This window comes from Lynx rufus, unplaced genomic scaffold (assembly GCF_022079265.1).
Source record: "Lynx rufus isolate CCGP_SWC_20201006 ecotype Redwood Valley unplaced genomic scaffold, mLynRuf1.p SCAF_8, whole genome shotgun sequence".
Lineage (NCBI taxonomy): Eukaryota > Metazoa > Chordata > Mammalia > Carnivora > Felidae > Lynx > Lynx rufus.
In genome coordinates, this window is record NW_025814896.1 from 135,720,883 (window position 1) to 135,739,101 (window position 18,219).

Genomic DNA, 18,219 nt, shown 5'->3' on the forward strand with positions numbered 1-18,219 from the left:
AACCTTCTGGGGCTCAAGATACAAGATACAGCAGAATTGCTGAAGCTCTTGGAAGAATCTTTTCCCATTGTTGCTGGACTTTTCCACCTTCAGTTCCCTTCTCCAGTCTCCTCAAATCCAATGAGGATTATGCTTTTTGTTATCTAACCATGTCATAGAATCTATGATTCTTAGCCAGGAAGCAGATTTTTTTTAAATAAATAGAAGTGTTTCCAATTTCTCTCTCTACTCTACCTTTAAATGGTTTCACTTTTTAGCAAATAACTGGATTTCATATAAATTTCTGAAAGCCATTAACTGATATCTCAGCAAAAGAAGCACCAGCCAAAGTATCTTAATTGTGCACCAGACCCTTTTCCTTGCTGTCATGTTAATTGTAGATTTCCCTAATTGAGAATCTGTGGGTGGGTATCTGTCCCGGAAGGCTCGTATGCGTCAAGACATCTGGTTTGCTAACCATCATAGTGCCTTTCAGAGGCGCCTAACTGCAAACACCACTTCTCCCAGGGACCCGCCACGCAAACACAGAGTTGCTTAGATCTGGAGCCGGCCGGCTACGAGGCTAGGGCAGTGTGCAGAGAAGCGTGTTAGGTGCCTGGGCTCCTTTGTTCGGCTCCTACCCTGGCTGTTGCAGAGCAATTGTAGTCATACAACCCGCAAGCCACGCCGATCCGTTGGTAATTTTTAAAATAACACTTTTAAAGAGTGAAGTGCTTTGTTGCGTGGAGTATGTCCGTCAAGTTCGAGAGAAACAGAGCATTTGGACAAACGCGTTCCAAGGCACACGGCGTTCTCGTGTGTTCTCCCCTTGCAGCGTGCCAGGATGGGCTGCAGACCTCACAACACACCGGGACAATAGTCCAAGGAAAAAAGTATTCTTATTTAACCAAAATACTGACTTTACCCTAACACCGGAATTTTGGCTCAGATAAAACAGTACTTATTTTCCGTTGTTCTCTCAGTGTGACGTTGGATGAATTATCTAATCTCCTCCCTTCTCCCTTGTCCCACCTACAATTCCTCTCCCTCAAGTCATTAGATGGGATGAACAGAGAGGTGAAACGTCTAGTGTGTGCCACACGGCATTCCCAAAGAGTGCTGCTTCACCTCTGTTGCCAGAAGTTCTACCCCGTTAAGGAAAGACGTCCCTACCCCTCAAAAGTTAAGTAGTAATCAGCTTAGGTTGGAGTCCTCTGACTCCGGGAAAGTTGACCGTGGTGGATTCAACACAGAAACAGCAAACATTTTCCGACCTCCCGTCAGTCATCTGGTGTAGAAAGGGACACACCTCCGTGGATAATCGTAAAAAATAATTTAGACAGAAATGACTGTGACACGTACCTGGAGAGAGCCACAGAAATTAAGTCACAAACCCCAGCAAAATAGAAGTCCCAGTGCATAAGCCTGATACCCCAGCAGAATTCAGTCCTTCTGGAAACACCATAGAAGTCTTCAGTGGAAACACTGAACAGGTGTGTTTTCCTGATCCCAAGGGAACCACTTAGCACATTTTTGCGGAGACAAATTTAAGCAGGTGACCACATGATGGGACAGATGACCCATGGAAGTGGACACTAATGCCAGCGAATACCTTGGTGTCACGCACACTGTCGCATGTAGTTATTATCTTCTGGTTCTCTGATTTTGACCTTAAGTTCCACACAGGTGCATTTTTCCTTGTCAACTCCCCTCCCAGAAAACAATGGCCCTCAACAGATGAATCGAAAAACTGTGGCCAAATACTATTCAACAGTTCAAATTCACACAGAAACACAGTACGAATCAGTACCAACAATCTCTTAAAACATGCTGCCTTAGCAAATATATCTTTGGGGAGGAAATACACATGTGCAGCGTGATGTCATTTATAAAAAAGCTTTGAAACCTGCAGATATGTTTTAGAATTTCTCGCGGTAAACAGTCACCCCTTAGACACTTGTCGAGGAGGAGAAACACTGAAGGCCGGACAGTGATCATCTCCTGGGGGGGGTGGGGATCAGGGGACAGGGGTCAGTGTAGTTCCCGGGGGCCTCCTCAGCTACATCACATTTATCAGTTCGCAGAATCTTCCTCTGTGGCAAACGTGGCACAGGGTTGCCATTTGGTAAAGCTGGGAGTGACGCCTGGGCGTCCGTTATTTTATTCTCTGTTTTCGTCAAAATGTTTATCGTATTTCATAAAACAGGATACGGTAAAGAAATAATATTAGTCTTAAGGAATGAAAAGTCAGATTTTCCTCTGGCTGCTGAAAGAATGATAAGAAATTCTCTTCTAGTGCAATGTCTTGGCCGCCAGCTGCACCGTGGCTAAGACACTCAGATCTGCGTGGCTCACGCCCCTGCTGAATTTGGAGACTGCCCCTCCCCTCCAGAGAGTACATCACCCATTCAGAGGAGCTGGGTAAATAGTTAGGTCGAATTCAAAGCTATTTTTGAGCCTGGCATCCAAGATCCTTTGGGCTCCTGCTCAAATGTCCTCTCTGAACGCCAAGACCTGTCAATTCTCAACATCAGTCATGTGAAACAGTCACGGTCATCGCAGACTTTCTCTGATACAATTAGCCCTTCCGAAGAGACAAGGTAAATTAGGCTCTCCCATCTCAGTGCCCCTCGTTGTACAGATGGCCACGGGGTACTTAGCTCAGCACTACGCTCTAGGCATCCGTTGACTCACCCCCCTCCTCCTCCACTCTCTGGGCTGTGAGACCCTCACCCACAGGGCCATTATTCACCCCGCTGGCACATGCTGGCCCTAGCATAAACGGCTATGAAACGCTGAACAAAATGTTTACCTGAGATATTAATAATGTTCCGACGACTCTTCAAAAGGTGGTAATTCTGAGCCTTACCATTTCATACACCACCAACAGGTTTGCATTAAAAAGAATGTGTGTGTTTCAGAATGAGAACACCAGAGCAGCAGCTGGTAGGTCACAAGGGCTGTGCTGCACAAGTGTCGTCACTGGTCAGTCACAGCTACTTTGTCCTTTGCACACTTCGGACTTTGGAATGCCTCTCTGGGGGCCTCGGAAAGCTTAAGAAGTCCCTGCTGTTTGGAGCCGCCCCCGCATGCTCGACCAGGCAGCGCTGTGCGAGGGGCACAGTGACTCCGAGAGAGCAAGCTTTGCAGGCAGAGCCGGGCAAGGCCGGGAGGTGACTGACTCTCCCCTTGACTCAGCCCCGATCGGGTCAGCCTTCATGATGGCGGGCACTTCCAAGAGCGCTTCTGAAGCCTGAGACAGCCCGGGAAAGGCCCCAGCATCAGTATTACTCGGGGGGGGGGGGGGCGGGGAGCACAGAATGGCCGGGCCCCACGCCATTGAAATTCCAGCAGCCAGGGGACCAGAGGATGGCCCAGCAGCAGTGGCTCACCTCTGGGACTGACAGGTTTACGTTTCTCACCATTTAGGGAACTGGTGGCCTGGGAAAAGTGGTCCTGAGCTCAGACTTAGGAGTCTGGGTCCAAAATCTGGCTTCAACACAAATGGCGAGACTTTCGTAGAGGCATTTAAATAACGCTCTCAGTCCCTGTCTCTTCCATTGTTAAATGAGCATGAGACCGACCTCTCAGCGTGGCTGAGGCTGAGAAGGGCATGGAAGGTAGCTGTGGGGTGCCCACGATGGGTCAGAGTAGAGACTGGGCGTTAGGGAAGGATGAGAAAGCATCTTCTTTCTCCGTCACCCCTCCTTCAGACAAAGGCAACAGATACCCATCGACCGTGTTTTGTGCGCCGGGCACTGAGCCCGTCGTTAATGACACGGGGGGACACACAACACGGCCGTGTTTCCTGCCTCGGTGGCCTCTAATCTCTCTACCAGGCACCGAATGTCTTAATTCGACCTACTTTCACCTCATCCCTAAAATACATTTAAAAACGAACACACCTTAACTCTTTTACGGTGAGGGAGACAGAAACCTGAACACGTGAAACAACACAAACAAACACAGCCACGTTCTGAGGTCTGTCGGAGTGCCTCCAACGTACCAGGCCCAAAATAAAACCCATGTCAAAATCTACATGGAGAACTCAAAGACAGGAGAATGTTTTGGCGACGGGAGCTTTCTAAAGAGAAACTACTGAGAGTGTCCCCAGAACTGATGAGGCACACGCTGTCTGTCCCTTCCGGCTCTGGCCTCCTAGACAGGGGGCTCTGTAAACGAGAGAGTGGGGGGACGGCCCCCGGGAATGGGGGTCCTGCCCACCTCGGGGCAAGGGTGTGCTTGTTCCTGCAGCAGCACCCAAGGCCGGTGAACGTCACTCCTTACTCCCCAAGCCCGCTCTCTCTCCACACCCCTACACCCTTCAGATGTGGGGCCGGCTTGGCGAGGACAGTGTGCACTGGGCAGACGAAGTGGGGGACAGCGGTACCCTTCATTCTTCGGCCGAGGCTTCGGGCGGGAGGTGAGCGGCAGAAAATTCTGGGCTGGGAAGAAGAGCGCGATTCTAAGGTAGGAGGGCAGCGAGAAGCGCCCCCTTGTTGCTCCCCGAGTTTACAGCTCAAGGAGGCTCTGTGTGTCACGCGTGGGAGGAGACCTGTGAGCCGCAGGTCCCAGCGAGCCCCTCACAAGCCGGAGGCACAGACACCCTGCGCTCGCCGTGCCCCGCAGTCCGCTGCACCTGGGACTGTGTAGGTGTGTTTTTCTCCTCTTGTTGATTTGGTTACCGAAACGAGCTTTTGATGGAGACCACATCCTTTTACTGAGTATCGGGAAAGTTTATTAAAAGTGGCTTCGAGAACACAATAAAACCCCCAACTATCTGATTCACCTAGGCATGCCTCACTTTCCTCTCTCTGTCACCCAGGGAGGAACACGCGTTCCCCCAGCAGCTGCATTTTCCCAGTTGAAAGGAGGTTTCGGAAAGTGAGATAAGATAAACAGTGGCGGTGGATAATAAATCAGAACGTACATAGGACTCCTTCTAAAAGATATGCCGAATTTTCAATCAGAGTATGAGAAGGCATGCACGGCCGCGTGACAAATGCTGATATGCTTTAACCCCTTCGCTGGTGACGGCCAGGCCTGCACTCAGGAAAGTGGAAACCGCTCTCGAAGAGCCCTTTCCTCTGGTTTGCATTTCACTGCCGACAGGGCGTGCTGCCCCCTGGGAAAGTGGCTTCTGCCCTCTTCCCCTTCACTGCGCCGCCCTCGTCTCCCCCCTGCGATGTTAGTTTGGATGTCACCTTCCTTCGGATGGTTTTCCCCGCCACCCAGATCTAATCGAGGTGCCTCACTCTGGCCCTCCCAGATCCTCTGTGTCCCCTGCTTTTGCAATGGTCCCTGTTGTAACTCCCCGGCCCCTTGCCCATAATGTCCAGTGAGGTCAGCCCGGTGAGGACAGAGACCATTTTGCTTTTACTTATCAGTGTGTCCCCAGCATCAGGCACACCACGGGGTTCTCAATCGACGTTTGTTAAAAGAACAACGTACAAATAAATCTATGAAGAAAAAAACCTCCTTGGCCCAGAAAACGGAGTCTGGGTGGGATGGGGGGGTGGGAAGGTGAGCATAGAGAGAAAAGAGACAGAGATCAAAACGATGATTTTCATCTCCAAGCACAGAGGGATAGAGGGGCCGTGGCTGGAGGAAGACGCGTGGCTGACCTTTACCGTGTGGAGAAGGCACGGCTGGGAAAGGCTTGGGGAGGGGACGGGGTGAGGCGTGGGGGCAGGTGGAGGGGGGAAGAGTACCCTAAGCCGAGAGATACCATAGGCAGCAGCAGGAAGGAGTGAAGAGAACAGCAATTCTATAGCTATGACACTATACTGATCCCTTTTCCGTTGAAGCCTTGTCACAGCCAAGTGAGGGGATGAGCGATGTTTCTGCAAGATGCATGAAGAGGGCAAACGTCAGAAAAACCACATGGCTTGCCAAGACCACTGGTTAAGTGGAAGACGCAGAGCCGGAGTCCACAGCTCTGTCATTTGCGAGCTAGGACGCGTGGAGTGAGTTATAAGCCTCAATTTCCTTATCTTTACAATGGGCGTGCTTAATGCTGACTTCGGAAGACTTGCCTGAAAGGTTAAATTAGGAAAGAGATGTAAGTCCTAGAATCTTGTGTCAGGTGCTCAGTAGATGTTTTTTTTCTTCTCCCCACCCCCCACCCCCACCTGTCCTCCCAACCTTTCTTCTGTATTAGCCTCACATCCCCTCCGTGAACCTTTCTCGGTGCAATGGATTCCTATTCTGCTCCACTTTAAGGCCCAGACAACCTGTTTGTGGAATGAGTCGGATTCCTGCTTGCCCCGGAGCCTGTCCGGTCCCCGGTCCCTGAGCAATCGCCTCTCCATCCCACTTCTCTCGGAGCCCACACGGCTGCCACCCTCCCTGCTCCCCCGCGCCCTCTGCGTCCTGAATTGCCATTTTCACAACCAAGCCCAGTGTCTGAGTCACATACATCCTTACTGTCTCGGGGCCCAGCACTTACCAGGGGCTTCACGCGTGCTTGCTGCTGCTGAAAGTCTTTCTCAAATCAGAATTACAGAACAATTACAGCGTCAGGGCGAAGGTCAGCCGCTCTATCTGTGATGGTTAATTTTTAACGGAGCCATCAGAGAGCATGGTGCGTTGATGTCCTCAAGTCGGCAGGACAAAAAAGTCACGGAAGCATAAACATTTCTGCTTTAAAAAAAATCAGTTTTAAAAGAGAGGACTTTTGGGAAATGTCATTCTTTGGAATGAGCTACGACGTTAAATACATACAGCTGAGTCATTTCTAATTAATAAAGAGCAAACATGGCAGGGGCACGAGCACCGGTAAATCGTCTACTTAGCGTTCAGCCCATTGCCTCCCATGTCCTACCCATACATTATCCCATTTAATCAGTATTCCTCAGATGTTCCACAGAGGAGATATCTTCCATGAAGCCAATGACAGTGTATCCCCAGGTCATATCAGCTGCTACAAAATCACATTTTTTATAAAGAATTAAATAACCTACAGAATGAAATGCTCATTGTATTAATCAGTTTTGTTGCATGACGTTGAGTAAGAAATAACCTTCAAACCTCAGTGGTTTAAACCACAAAGGCCTATTTTTTATTGAAGTTATAAATCGGCTGAGGGGGCACCTGGGTGGCTCAGTCGGTTGAGCGTCCGACTTCGGCTCAGGTCATGATCTCGCGGTCTGTGGGTTCGAGCCCTGCGTCGGGCTCTGTGCTGACAGCTCAGAGCCTGGAGCCTGCTTCGGATTCTGTGTCTCCCTCTCTCTCTGCCCCTCCCCCACTCACACTCTATCTCTCTCTGTCTCTCAGAAATAAATAAATGTAAAAAAAAAATTTAGAATAAATCAGCTGAGGTCAGTTGCCGTCCGCAGTGATGAAATTCCCAAGGGGTTCAAAGGAGGAATAGAGGATATCGTCAAGATCTTGGAGTTCTTTACGGCCATTTGGACGTGGAAGGTTTTGTAGTATGCGACGTGAAAGAGTCTAGACTTCAGGGCAACTGGGTCATCAGTTATGCTTTGCAGGTTGATTTGATTTCAGGCCACCATCACTGTTTCCCCGTCTTCCACAAGAATGAAGGTTTCAGGAAAGGTACATAGGACAGCCACATTGCAGTTCATATTCTCATAAAAGTCGGAGCCGTTGGCTTACTCAGGAAAGATTGGTCCGTAGTGGACACAAACAGGTGGGAACCCCCCTGTGCTTAGTGTCATGCGTACAGACTGAAGGGGAAACCTGGCAAGTCCAGCACCAACGGACAACAGTCTAAAAGCTGCATAAAATGGTAAATGTTTTCGTAGGCAGCCATAGTTGAGTCTAATATTTCAAAGTTAAAACGATGGACAAGAATTTAGAGTTTTAAGTGAGTCAGAAACAGATTTTCTAACTTCACTTCCAACAGAAATTAAATTTCAATAAAAAGGTAACAATACCATAGCATAGATTCGAGTTTCTGTCAGGATTTGTCACGGCAATTCCTTTCCCTTTTCTGGCCCTTTAATTTTTCTCTCTAATTAGAATTTGCCAACATTTCTTCTTGTAAGAATGAAACCAGTTGGGATCCAAGCATTTGTTGGAATGCAAGCTGAGCTTTAAGTTAATTTCCCCAGAGAAAAAAATAAGGTCTCCAAATGGGTCATCTTTTTTTTTTTAATGTTTATTTGTTTTGAGAGAGAAAGAGAGAGAGGGAGAGAGGGAGTGGGGGAGGGACAGAGAGAGAGGGAGACCCAGAATCCGAAACAGGCTCCAGGCTCTGAGCTGTCAGCACAGAGCCCGACACAAGGCTTGAACCCACGAACCGCGAGATCATGACCTGAGCTGAAGGCGGACGCTTAACCGACTGAGCCACCCAGGCACCCCTCCAGATGAGTCATCTTAGCCACCAGAGGTTGAGTTGTATGAAGGTATTGGAAAAATCCAGAGCTGAAACAGCCCTGAGAAAAAACTGGGAGCAATGATTTCAATTCCTTTCAGAAGAACAGGAAAGCAACAACAGGCTCATAGGATGATGAGACATTGTTTTCCAAAACTAAACAGAAGGAACGAAGTCCGTTCTATAAGCTATCAGAAATGGATAACTTACTTTAAAAAAAAAATCTGTCAGAATCTCCTATATTGGACAAGGCTCTGTGTTAGGTGCTATGGAGGTTACAGCAATTGAAACAGAAGTTCTGCTCTCAGGAGGCAAATAATTCGGTATAGAAGACAAAGACATAAGAGAACACATCCTCGTATCTGGTAGAACTGCGTAAATCCCAAACAGGGTGTTTTGGGGGAGGGGTTGTGCATCGGTTTATATGTTTATTCCTCAAATACTTTGGGAGACCTACTAGGTCCGAGCACTATGCCGTGTACTTCCGATGCAGCATAAAGAAGGCAGAGTCCCGCCCTCACGTGGAGGCACAATTGTGGTTCGGCACGAGACTTGCCAACACACAGGCATAAATGGAACACCAGTGATGAGTATCGCATATGTTTTGATCTCAGAATGAGCAGAATTTCATGACTTCCTCACTGATTACTTTTGTGATAATCACGCACTTACATTTCCTGGGATTTATTTTTCTTGTTGGCAAAGTGAAGGATATTTTACTTACTGCAAAGAACTAGCCTAAAAGTAGACTAGGATTGCGTCTGTGAAATGCAGGCACAGGTCAGTACACCTGGGAGAAATTGCATATGGCTGCTCTCGTAGTGGTCTTGCCATGAGAACCAGAGGAGAGAACAATCCTTCCTTCTTGCCAGGTAAAGGCACAGTGTCATGAAAAGTAAAACAGCATCACACACACACACACACACACACACACACACGATATTATTGGAGGGCATTTCTCCCCTTCAACTTCCTTGTGAAGTCTAATTTTATCCTTTAAAACTCATGGTGTTTCCTTCCCTGGGAAAGCCTTCTTCCAAGAAAAGTCCATCACGTCCTTCCTTTCTCTTTCTACTATACATCAGCCTGTCGTAGCACTTATCACCCCCCGTTGCCAAGCGGTAAAACATGTTTCTCTCCAATTAACCTGTAATGTTTTTGGGAGAGGGAACCTTGCTTCCGTCATCTTTGTGTCTCTCGCTTCTGGCCCCACCTAGCATAATACGATGTTCAGTAAATAAGCAATTAAGGAGCTAGAGCGCCACTGAACTTTCTGGTACCAGAAGAAACAATGGATCACAGGAGGATTAAGCCCCGGCACCATTTCTCTTTGCGCTTTAGGAACTGCGTTGTGCAGGCACGCTCTCTGCCCATGCTAGATCCTTCGAAGCAAAGATTCCATGTTGAATCACGTATTAGTTTACCGATTCTTACGGTGGCCAGTGTGTTAGTCTTACAAACGCAGACTTGATCCGGCCACTGTTCTTGAAATCGCCTGTATAAATACAAACTACTCATCTTCTTTTCTGAAGTCTTTCCAAAACTTGTGCTATTTTCACCCCAGTCACCTGAAGCCCTTCCCCCAGGCCTCCCGCCCCTGTGTACACAGAGTTTCTGCACACTCACGAGCCCTTAACACTCTCAATTTTTAATGATAATGATTTATTTATATTTAACTTAAAACTATTCTTTCCTAGTCACATAATAATTATACCTCACTGCATTTTTTATGCTTGTAGGATGAATACTGTTTATGTCTGTTGATTATTTGCACTTCTCTTGGTGAGTTATTTTTATATGCTTTGTCTATGTTTATTCTACTGTACTTCTGTTTTCTTAGACATATATATTATGAATTTTTTAATGTGTACTTTGTCATTTTTTTCTCACAGTGTGCTGTTTAACTTTGCCTGTGACACTCCTGACATGTTGATGGCTTTTAAAAATATAATCAGACCTATCACTCTGCATTTGGTGTCATGCTTACAAACGGTAACTCAATTTAGTTTTAGATCCGCTGATGCAAAAAGCTGCACCAGGAAAGAATTATGAACTATTTCATTTTGAGATGAAATCGCGAGCTTGTTTACACATATCAGATTGTGACGAGCTATGATGATTTGAGGGTGCCCACGAGGAGTTAAAATGGGGGTGTAAACCATGCTGAGCGGCGAGGTTGGCTCGAGACCACACCCAAGCACTAGACTGACCAGCAGCACCGCATGTGACTCAGAATTGTGACGGCCTTTGACTTACTGGAGCATCTTGCTTCTTGTTTGGGAAAACACCAGATCTGAGCATATTAAAACTGACATTTTCGAAGAATGCAGTTCACTTAGACAAAATGCTTTCTGCCTGTGACTTAACGAAAAGATAGTATGGAACTAGGAGATTGGAAACCTGGCAGTGGTTTTTATTTTGCTCGACTTAGGGCCTCAGATCATTTTATTTCTCAACAAAGAGTTAAACCCTAACATCCCTGGGATCTTAATCTATGAGCCTGCTGAAATTCACACGTTAAATAATCTTAAATCCACGCATCGTGCACTAACACCTTTTTTGTGACCTCAGACAATGAAGACACTTGGTGTTGGGTTATCCCTCTGGACATTTCTGCCTCTGCTAGAAGACGGCGCTCTGTGTGGAGTGCATGACTACGGCAGAAGAGAGTGGGTTTTGGAGCCGGAATCATTTGAAACTTAACTTCTGCCTCTTGTGACCTTGAGAACTTTCTTTGAAACTTCCTTTCGTCTGAGGCCAAGATGTTGTCATGGTAATGTGAAACGAGAAGTGTCAGATGCTTGACACATGCTAGACCCTGAGTAAGGCACCATAAGGTGCAACCTTGCCCAAAAGGAAATAGCATGGAAACATAGGATCTACTGTTGATAAGGACTGTACCGTCTCGGCCTCTGGCTTTGCAGCTATAAACTTGGGTAAAAAAAAATGTCTATCTTGTAGGAGTTCTGTCATGAGTAAAGGAGATAAAGTATATTTCTCGTAAATCCCAAGTGGATTCTAAGTCCTGGTACATCTCCCCTCTACGTTTTCCAAGACAAAAATTTTATGCTTCTATTCTTTACCCTTCAACATAAACCTATCCCCTTCAGTCCCAGATAACCTCACTTCTTATTCCACTGATGAAGCAGAAACAATTAATGGGAACGAAATCATCTTCCTGACATCCAAACTACCAGCCTGCAGCATTGGCCCCCACACTCTGCGTTCTCCAGTTTCACTCCGGATTTTGCCATAAATGACCTTTCATTCATTTGGAGGACAACTCCTCCAAATGTTCACCAAATCTAATTCCCAGGAGTCTACTGAAAGATTTTGTTTCCTTATTCATCCGCCTGTTTTCTGCATCATCAATATTTCTCTCGTGGATAGTCCCATCAACATTCAGGCTGCTATATCTCCCTTCTTACACACGCACTCATACACTCACATGCATTTCTTTACCCTACATCCTTTCGACACACAATACTGCTGCCATTCTCTGCTCACTTTTACTATGAAACTCCTAGCCAGGGCTTTCCAGCCTCTCTCTGTATTTGCTGCCCACATCACAACCTTTCTGGTCAAGGCTACTAGTGACATACTGGTCCAAGTTACCATCATATCCGGGCTGGAAATGTACATTAGCTTCCTATATAGTCTCCAAGCTTTTACATTTGTCTTCTTCTAATTCACGTTCTAAAAAAAGGGCAGAAAATGGTCTTCTTTTTTTAATTAAAAAGAAGTTTAATTGTGGTAAAATAGAGCGTAAAATTTACCGTCTTAACCATGTTTAAGTATACAGTGTAGTAGTGTTAGCCACTTTGACGTTGCTTTACAACCATCTCCAGAACTTTCTCTCACCATCCCAAATTGAAACTGCATCCCCATTAACTTTTCTCCTCTTCTCAGCCCCTAGCTACTTTTTGTTTCTATAAATCTGAACACTCTGCGTATCTCATGTAAGTGGAAATACAGTGTTTGCCTCTTTGTGACATGTTTATTTCACTTAGCATTCTGTCCTCAGGGTACATCTATGTGGTATCATGTGTCAGAACTCCCTTCCTGTGTAAGGCTGAATAATATTCCATTGTTTGGAGAGACCACATTTTGTTTATTCATTTATCCGCTGATGGGCAGTTGAGTTGCTTCCAGGTTTTGGCGATTGTGAAGAATGCTGCTGTGAACACGGGTGCACAAATGTCTCCCGGGGACTGCTTTCAATTCTTTTGGGTGTATACCCAGAAGCGTAATTGCTAGATCATATGGTGATTCTAATTTTAATTTTTTGAGAAACCATCATACTGTTTTCCATAGCAGCTGCACCATTTTACATTCCCACCAACAGTGCACGAGGGTTCCAAGTTCTCCACATCCTCACCAACAGCAAACTATCTTTAAAAAAGATAAATTCGATCAAAGCACTCTCCCGTTAAAAAAATTGGTAACAGCTTCCCATATACCAATGTGTGCGTGCGTGCGTGCGTGCGTGTGTGTGTAAAATCCCTGCTGTGTTCCACAAGGACTTATATAGTATGCCCTTTGTTTACATATCCATCCTTGGTTCCAAGCATCTCCCCCCCCCCCCCCGCCTTTTTTTTGATCATACTCGAGCCGTACTGGTCTTGCCTGTAATCTTCAAATACGTCTACCCCCGTCTCTCTCATAACACTTGCTATGTCCCTTAGCTGGATGCTCTTTCCCCGAATCTTTAATCCATTAGATTTCAGCTCGAATGTTTCATTTGTACATAAAATACTGCCTTTAACCCTCGTCATGCTTTCTTTTCTTCCTAGCAATGACTTCCTAGCAATCAGAAATTACTTAATGGAAGCTTCAGAATTGTCTGTCTCCCTCGCTAGAATAAAAGCTTTAGGAGAGGAGGAACATCTTCTGTTTTGTCCCCAGTGTGTTTTCCACTCCTGGAGCAACGCCTGGCCTAGATCAGACACGCAAAAAATGTATGTTGTGTGTTGAAAAATACACATACATAACATGTGATAACCATTTTCAATAAGGGGGGAAGTGATAGTGAGGGCAATGATGACTCTGATGGTCTTATGATGAAGATAATGTTGTTGTTGTTGTTGTTGTTGTTGTTGTTGTTTTTCCCATCCTTCCGTTTCTTCAGACACCCAAGAGAGGTGCAATTATCATGCATGGCATGATTGCTTTGTCTCTACCTTTATTTTGAGTTCACGGGAGGCATAAAGCCAAAGGCAAAGATAACACAAAGTAGGAACAAATTTCCCTGGAATATGCAACTCCTATTTAGAGAAAACATGAGGTAAGCCTGGGATCTGAAATAGATGAGGATTTACAGTCGTGACACCGAAGAAATCATAGCAGCTTCTGAATGGCTGTAACCAAGGGAAAAAAGATCCCCATCCTGGCAGGGGGCCAAGGCTATGCCTTGCAGGGCTCCTCCCAGCAGCCCGGGTCTGGCACACAGGCCGGCTACCCAGTGAAGCCCGGTTGAGATGGTGTGTGCCAGAGCACGGGGCACAGTCAAAGGAACAGCCTGAGAGCGGTGTTGTCATAAAGCCCTTCCAGGCCCGGGCAGGGGCAAGCTAGGCTATTTGACTTCGATTGCTTTTTCCCTCAGACAGTGAGTAAATAAAGTCACAGAATTAAGAACCTGAAATAACCTGAAATACTAATGCAAAAGTAAGCACTGATATGCGGCGGTCCTGGTCCAACTCTCCCTTAGATTCGAAATCAGCTTGACGACATCTTGACCAGACAACAAAAGTACAAATGTGGTCTGAGAACACATCTCACTCATTAGGGAAATCTCCAAAGGAAGAGGAAAGTATCCAGTCGCCACAGCTCATTAACAAACCACCACGGCCTGTGTCTTCTTGACCGAAGGGGCCACAATCATTTCTTTCCGACTTTCATTTCCGTCAACTGTTGCATTTCTAATTTATATGGAAAAGTTAAGACAGCTCAGTGAACTAACAAAATCCGATGCCCTCGTGGAGCACATGATTCCTTCAGGCATGCCTGCTTTACATTCGACGTTTACTACCACATTATAGATACATCAGCTGTTGACATAAGGCCCCTAGAACACTTCTGTAGTCCCTCTCCCACACGCTGCCCCACAATCCCAGCAGAAACTTAAATTGGACCTTGAACTACTAATGTGTGAGGCAGCCTTCTGGGTGCCAAGGACATACAAAGACCCTGAAAGCCCTTTGATGACCTCACACAATTAAACTCTGGAGATAAACGTGTGACGTATGTCAGAAAGGGTCCGAAAAAGTTTATGGATATGTATTCATGTTTTCCTTCTCCTGCAGAAGTCTGTGCACCTGCTTACTGAGATTTCTGTTGGGATGAGGGGAAGTCTCTTTTGCCAGCAGAAAACTGAAGGAGCTGGGAAGACCGGACTGATTTAAAATAAAATAAAGAGGGGTTCATTCAAGTTGACATTCTGGTTCACCCCTTGAGGCTTCCGCTCTGCGTGAAAGACAATATCTTCAAGAAGAAACAGAAAGTGAAACTCTGAGGAAACAGAGGTGATGCAGGGGCGGAAGAACAGGCCACATATCAGATATGCTGTAATATGCTCGGGGGAAACAAAGAAGGCATTGCATCCACGAGAACACTCCACGTCCATAAATACAGAAGTGCTAGCAACTTCAACTTTGGACGAAGAAGAGTAAGAAACACACACACTTAAATATTAGTGTAAAATACTGTAGAGGAAATTTCCTAGAAAGTAAAACAATGACTGTGACTAGATACAGTGGAGAGAAAAGACAAGAAAATGTCACAATTTTTGTACAAAGATGAAGGGTCATATAAAACTTTTGCTTTTGAATTCAGCGGGGTGGCTTGGAGGAGACCGATATTTCATTGAGAAACACTAAAGAGATAGGAGTTTTGGTGTCTTTTTTTAATGTTTATTTATTATTAAGAGACGGAGACAGAGCATGAGCATGGGAGGGGCAGGGAGACGGGGAGACACAGAATCCGAAGCAGGCTCCAGGCTCCGAGCTGTCAGCACAGAGCTTGATGCGGGGCTTGAACTCACAAACCACGAGATCATGACCTGAGCCGAAGTCGAATGGTTAACCGACTGAGCCACCCAGGTGCCCCAGGAGGTTTTGTTTTGTTTTGTTTTGTTAAAAATAAGCTGTTTAAAGGCATCAAAGAACTACGGAAGCAAAAAAGACTGGGGGAAAGAGAAAAATTCTCGAGGAGATAAACCCAGGGAGGGAAACTGACATTCTAAAGCCACCTTCTTTCTGGAGATATTTATTCGCTGATTCCGGGTGAGGACAAGAGCTGAGATTCGAGGCTCTGTCCAGTAGAGGATCACAGCTGCCTCAAGACAGAAGAGTAAGAGGATCCGGTGGCCTTGTGAGGCTGGGGAACAAAACTGAAAACAGGAAGGATAAGATCTTGAGGCACAGAAAGTGGTCCAGAAAGTCATCCAGCCACTTTCTCCTGGATGACACTCACAAAACTGTGAAGTTTCTTGGGGGAGAAAGCTAAAAAATGTATAAGCCAGAAGCCTCCGAAAGTTTCTAGATGCTGACGAGGCACGGATTAAGAGTTCAAGACAGATCAGTGCTCAGGACTCCAGTGACTACACCAAGCTCTCAGTTGAAACTCCCAGACGATTTTGTATTAGGAGCAAGTGCAAACCAGAGATAAACAGATCCTCACCCAAAAGGAAACTGAACCTACACTCAACCCAACCCCTAATCAAGTTAAGATAAGCGGCCTCCACTTTTATCGGCAGTGGAAAAAATGGTGCCCCTTTCTGTGGTGAAAAGTTACATTACCAGAGCCTCTGTCATTTTTTAAGTGTTTATTTATTTATTTTGAGAGAGAGAGAGAGAACACAAGTGGGGAAGGGACAGAGAGAGGAGGAGACAGAGAATCCCAAGCAGGCTCTTCACTACCGGCACAGAGCCTGATGCAGGGCTTGATCCCATGAACTATGAGATCATGACCTGAGCCAAAATCCAGAGTCAGACAGTTAACTGACTGAGGCACCACGTGCCCCAGAGCCTCTATAATTTTTTATACACAATGTCTAGTATTCAATAAAAATGTACTAGACATTCCAAGCCATTGAAACCAGTGATAAAAACCAAAAGAAGAAAGAAAGAGCAGAAACAAACCCATATTTGTTTTTAATGTTAGAGCAACTGTAGATTCACATGCAAAACAAAAACAAAGAATGTAAAATTTGATCCATACCCTCAAGATATAAGCAACCTCACTTTAAATGAATTAGATACCTAAAGATAAAACTTACATCATAAGACATTAAGAAAAAAAAAAACAAGAGATAAATTCTGTGACCTTGAGTTAGGCAAAATTTTCTTATATATGACATCAAAACCATACTCCAGAAAAGAAAGAAATAAATGACAAATTGGGCTTCACCAAAATTAAGAACTGCACAGACTGAGAGAAAATATGTGTAAATCACACATCAGATACAAGAAATGTATCCAGAATATATAAAGAAATTTTACAATTCAGTAAGAAGAAACAACAAAATACAAAAATAAAGAGGCAAAAGATTTGAACAGCTACTTTGCCAAAGAAGATAGGGAACAGCAAATAAGCATATTAAAGGATGCTAAACATAATGACTCTTTAGGAAAATACAAATTAAAGTCATATAATGTATTGGGGCGCCTGTGTACCTCAGTCGGTTGAGCGTCCGACTCTTGATTTCAGTTCAGGTCGTGATCCCAGGTGTGGGATCAAGCCCTGCATTGGGCTTGACACTGGGCATGGAGCCTGCTTAAGATTCTCTCTCTCTCTCTCTCTCTCTCTCTCTCTCTCTCTCTCCCTCTGCCCCTCTCCCCCATTCATGCTCTCTCTTTCTCTCTCTCTCTAAAAATAAAAAAAAATTAAAAATCACAATAATATACCTATACATGCCTAGTAATGTGTCTACTATTAAAAAGACTGATTACACAAATGTTGATGAGAATGTACAGTGGTTGAAACTTTCATATGCAGCTGTGATTAAAAAATGATATAAAAACTCCAGAAAGCAGTTTGGTAACTTTGTTTTGTGAAAGCCTATGTCCATACAAAGACATGTACATCGATATAAATAACAGGTTTGTTTGGAATAGCCTCCAAATTGGAGAACTCCCACTTTATGATTTTAAGCCTTGCTACAAAGATGCAGTATAATCAAAACAATGTGGTTCTGGCCTAAAGTGGGACATATAGACCAATGGAATAAAAACTGAGAGTCCATAAATAAACTCATATGTCTATGGCCAATTGATTCAACAAGGGCACCCAAGTCCATTCAATAGGGAAAGAATAGTCTTTTCAAAAAATGGTACTGGGACAACTGGATTCCCACATGCTATAGAATGAAGTTGGTCATTTCCTTCACGCCTTGTACCAAATAACTCAAAATAGACCATTGAGTTAAATACAAGAGCTAAAACTACACAATTCTTAGGAATGGGTTTTCATAACTTGGATTCGGTGTTGGATTCTTAGACGTGATACCAAAGCACAAATGACAAACGAAAAACTAGATAACTTGAACATCCCTAAAATTAAAAACTTTTGTGCACCAGAGACATTCAGAGAGTGAAAAGAATATCAGGGACATTAAGCCAAGAAAATACATGGAGGAAACTTGAACGCATATCGCTAAGTGAAAGAAGCCAGTCTGAAAAGGTTAAATACCACACAATTTCGATGTTTTGACATTATGGGAAAGAGCAAAACTAGAGACAATAAAGACTGGTGGTTTGTCCAAAGTGGGAGGATGGGGTAAGGAGGGAAGGGAGATGAACAGGTGGAGCACAGGACATTTGTAGTGCAGGGAAACCATACTGTATGATAGTGTGACGATGGATGCGTTATACACAATTTGGCAAATCCCGAGAATTTAAAACACA